The 5,000-nt window shown below is 43.8% G+C and overlaps 1 pseudogene; it reads left to right on the top strand.

Annotated features, from left to right (window-relative positions):
- The window catches only part of LOC147472405 (uncharacterized), an 8,950-nt pseudogene extending 7,908 nt beyond the window's left edge, over positions 1–1,042 (top strand).
- The last annotated feature ends 3,958 nt before the right edge of the window (positions 1,043–5,000 follow it).

Raw genomic sequence — 5,000 nt, 5'->3', positions numbered from 1 at the left:
GGACGTGTTTCTAGTTGGGTGTCCTCAACGTGAAAGATTCCTAGAATCCTGTGTTTACCCCCCCCCCCCCCTTGGTGCCTTTGGACAGGGAGGAGCGGTGAGGTGGATTTGGGCCTCCAGCTAAAATTTTAACCGATCTCTGCGTATGTTTTATCATTTTCAAGGCTATGTGATTATATTGCATATTGCCCTAGCGTATTCGCTGGCGACCACAGCGAAACTCTAAAATCGCTTTGCGGACTGACATCAGGCGGACTGACCTCAAGGGTCGCCAGTTGTCAACATGGTCCCCGTTGCACTTCGGTGATCCCTGGATTCTGATCTGGCAACTGGACGAAATGGACTGCACTAAACGGAACGCATGAAGCGATCCAGAAAAGACAGCAAGGAGTGACAACTCCAAGTGACTCTGAAAGTGAATTTGAAAGAAAGGACAAAAAAATGAAGACGACGATGTGGAAAGGAAGTCAAACATAGGCAGTGGTCAGTGACAGTGGGAAGGGCAGGAGAAGGCTGTTATTCCAGAATCCTGCGGAATGTCCTTCATTGAAAAAACTCAAGTGGGCAAAGGAATACTTGGAAAAGAACATTGCATTTTGAGCCGCTGCTAAAGGAAGCGAAAGGAAGACCGTATAATCTTACGGTAAAGGACGAGGAAGCGGAGCAGTTCCTGACAGCTCAGGGATATAAGGGGACAGTGCTAGTTGTCCCACAGAAAGGGGAAAAAAAAATGACGAAGGTCATTATATTTCAGTACCCATTAGAAATAGACCCAGACTTCCTCCTCTGCGACGATGAGGATTGTTTGGGTGAAAAGGCACGAGTCAAGAGGCGAGGAGCGATGGCAGCTGGTTGCCCTCATGAAAGGAGAAGTCCGGAGAAGGTTTTCATATCTGGGGCGGGGTACAGGAGAGGTGGCGCCGTATGTGGGAGCCGCCAAGTCCTATGCCTCAAGTGTAGCAGATGGGGACACAAGTCGTGGACCTGTCAGCAGGACGCCAGGTGCACAAGAGAGGCAGGTTTTCTGCGGCAGGAAGCATGACTCCAGGCTTTGCAGAGAAAAAAGAAAAAATAGAAAAAGGAGAGAGGGTGAAACCTTGCTGCTCTGCAATTGCGGAGGCTCGCACAATGAATGCTGGCGGGCTCTGTCATGCAAGGCGAGGCACAAGGGGAGGAGATGTGGAACTTTACTTCCTCGGCTTCCCGTAAAGAAACCGAGGAAAAGGCAAGAGGACTGACCCACCCAGACGACCTGTGCAGGAGAGTATTCCTGTACGCCCCCCAATGCTTGGTTGCAAGGCCCCACGCGAGGACTGCAACTCCAGGAAGATTGACCGGAAGGCCATGAACAAACAAATCAACGGCCAGACGACAGAAGAACTGCAGCCCAGGAAACGACGAGAGACAGTGATGCAGATTCTCCAGTAAATAAAGAGGATATCTGCAATTGCTGAATTGCGCATACATAATGCAGAGGATGGATGCAATTGAAAAAAAATGATTGCGATAGTGATGGATAGATGCTGTAGCAGACATGAAAAAGAGGGAGTGGAGGCCTTGAGGAAGAAGCTCCCGAGCAAGATATCCCAAAGAAAGATACAGTGTTTTAGTGGCTGGAGAAAAAACACAGAAAGTAAAATTACGATCAAGGGAAAAGAAAGGAAAATAATTCCGAGTGTAGTGGAAGGAACAACATCCACGACCTTCAGGTCATTGTTACTTAAATGCAAAGACGCAGAAGAAAAAAAAAAAAGGATAAAGGTAAACTTCTTAGAAAAGTGGGAGTTAGTTCAGGAAGACGTGGGGCAAACATTCCAGGAACTGTTTGCCAAATATAAGGGAAACCATAAAGGTCTGATGGAGTGTGGGTTAGTATTAAGATAATGTCGTGGAATGTGTAGTAGTTTTTTACTTACTAGAGTAACAGACGTCCACTATTTCGTGTTGAAAATGGACATAGACGTAATTTGTCTCCAGGAAACTAGCGGACACTAAAGGTGACACAATCATCTTAAAGCCTCAATGGTTATAGAGCATAATCATTCTTAATTCCGGAGACCGGACACGGGGAGTGTCTACTTACGTGAAAAAAGTGCAATACCTTCTGAACTGCTAGAGCGATACCGTGCAGAATATAAAGGTATTGAAAGTGTATGTATGTGAAGCTGTAGTTTACAGAAGGTGAAGTATATATTGCAAATGTATACATCTCCTGGAGATGCTTTGCATCTCAGGTTACCTACCAGATTGCATGTACTCTCTGACTCCGACTCTGATAGTGGGTGACTTAATGCTAGGCACCCACAATTAGAGATGGGTAAAAATCAAATGATAACGGCATCAGATTTTATCAATTTCTCAAAGAAAGGCCCGAGGCATGCTTGCTGGAGATAGTAAAAGAGGCGACACACACATCAAGGGTTAGACGACTTGATTATGCCTGTCTGCTTGGCGGTCAGGGGATTCAAGGAGAATGTGAAATAGTAAAGTGAACTACTTAGTGATCATTTCGCCTTTTATTTTAAGTTAGCTTTAGGTAAAAAACAAGTTAAATTCAAAAGAAAAAGGCTTGTCGTAGACACAAGCGACAGAGAATTGTTTATTTACAATATGGAGGGCTGGTACAGCAGATTACACACCCCTAAGTTTAGATAGGTTCAGCGAGGATTTGTTAAGTGCGATAGAAAGATGTTTACCTACAAAGGCTAAGTCACACAGAAAGGAGAAGAAACACGAGAGCACGGAAAAACAGATACTGCAGTGATAAGACACTTAAAGGGTGGACACAAATGTTAAGGATGGCACACAGGGAATGGGCACTTAGAAGAGGTAGGCGGAAGAAGATAAGGACATACTACGTAACATATCAAGATGTGTGGGGAGAAAAGAAGGGAAGTAAGAGAAAAGTATTGGTCAGAGTTCGCGCAAAATATTGAGGAAAGTCAAAAGTCTCAAAGACATATGGTTACCATGTAAACAAGGTAAGGGGGGGAAAGGGGGATAAAAAAAAGAAAAAAGGAAAGAAGGAAGAGGAAAATAAAAAAAGAAGAAAAAAAAGGAGGGAAAAACAAAGGAAGAAAAAAAAACACATAACCACATTCGGTCCCCCACACCCAGAGGAGGAGGCAAACAAAACATATTGAGAAATGGGCAAAGGCATCTTCTCTGGTTTCATTACCACAGGAGCACTCGTGACGCTTTGTTTTGCATGGGAAGCCGAAAGAAAAGGACAGGTTGTTTTCATCCGCAAACATCACTGCAGTATCTAGTCAGCCAATAACTACACACGAACTTCTAAATGCTGTTAAAAGAGGGAAAACTCACTTCGCCAGGGGGGAAGATGGAGTGACATATGATATTCTCAACTTATTAGCAAGACATGACGAACAAGCCCTCTCATTGACCTATTTAACATGAGGCCTACGCCGGAGGGTAGATTACCGAAGGCCTGGTAAAGAAAGCTATTATAATACCTATTCCAAAATCAGCTGGCGGTTACAGACCGTAATCTCTGACTCCCTGTATATGTAAAATGACGGAGTGAATATTATTAAATAGACTAATGGACATGATTGAAGATAGCTGTCCGATAATTTGTACGGTTTTATGAAGGGAAAGGGAACATCAGGTAATTCAGTGTTTATTCAATAATGCAGAAAAGTGTAGAGTCTTTATAGATTTTACAGGGAGCCTTTGAATAAAGCTAATGGGGAGGTCATTCTGTATGAATTGACAAGACTGGGTTGTTGTAACAAGAAAGTTGCTGGAGGGGGAATGGATTGGTGACTATCTGACAGATAGGAAAGCTTGCGTATGGTTTCAAGGCTGTTTCTCAGAGGAGAAACGTTTTGAGCTAGGTACTCGCACAGGGGGGTTTTTAAGCCACAATAGCTCTTTAATGTACTAATGAACAGGATAGCTTCAGAGGAATACCCTTAAGGGCCGTTTCAGCCAATCTTATATGCAGATGATATATGATACAAGGGGACCACTCATCGCCATTTACAAACAGCGCTGGACAGATTTACTAGTCTTGCTCAAACATTGGGGCTGGTTATAAATGAAGAAAAGGACCAAATTTCAGAGTAAACAAAGAGGCAACGTGCCACTTACTCTAAAAAAAAACAACAAAACAGTGGAGAAAGGTGTCCAACATATAAATATCTGGGTATGTACATTGGCTTCACTGCCTCAAGCAAGGATGCTGAAGTAAATCACGTACTAACACAGTGCAAGCTGGCGACTGCGGCCGCTCAGGGCACTTGCTTGTCGCGGATAGGAGGCCGGGGTGCCTCTGCTGAGGCTAGTCTTACATTAGTACAGTAAGAGCTCTGGTGGATTATGCAGCACCAGCACTTTTCTATTAGCTTGGTCAGGGGAGGCTCCGAAGGCTTGAAACCATGCAGAATGAAGCTATGCTATGCGTATTATCCTCGAGGTGTCAAAAGAATGACTAGGATAGACATAATGAGAACAGAGACAGGATTGCAAAGCATTGCACAGAGAGTAAGCGAGATTAATGTCATAGCAGCCGTTAGGGTCTCATGAGAGGGAACAGTGGAAAGAAATTAGTGAGAGATTATGGTCAGCGGTTTTGACAACATCAGGACTTTTATAGACAGGGCAAACGAGGATATATGAAGGCGCTTAAAAATGATATTAGAATTTTATGGCTTCCAAACTTTTTGCCAATTCGTTTCAAGCATCGCCCAAAGTGCCACCATGGGAGGATCAGACGATTAATGTAGATGTCGATCCCCTCTTTATGAATAAGAGGCTTTATGAACCTGGTCACAACTTAAATCAAGACATGGTCTATAAAATAAAAAGAGTCTAACACGCCTTGATATTGCTCATGTCTACTTGCGATGGGTCAGTTTTGAAAGATGGCAGAGCAGGATGTGGGGTTATCATCAGGACAGTTTTTTTCACTTTGGGGGGCAAGTGGCGTGGTCAACCACAAGCAGTGGATAAGAACTGAGTAATCATATATCGTCAAC

Source organism: Penaeus japonicus, unplaced genomic scaffold (genome assembly GCF_977035675.1).
Source record: "Penaeus japonicus unplaced genomic scaffold, GWHDUDI00000001_assembly GWHDUDI00000002, whole genome shotgun sequence".
NCBI lineage: Eukaryota > Metazoa > Arthropoda > Malacostraca > Decapoda > Penaeidae > Penaeus > Penaeus japonicus.
This window is presented reverse-complemented; position numbering and strand designations above follow the sequence as displayed.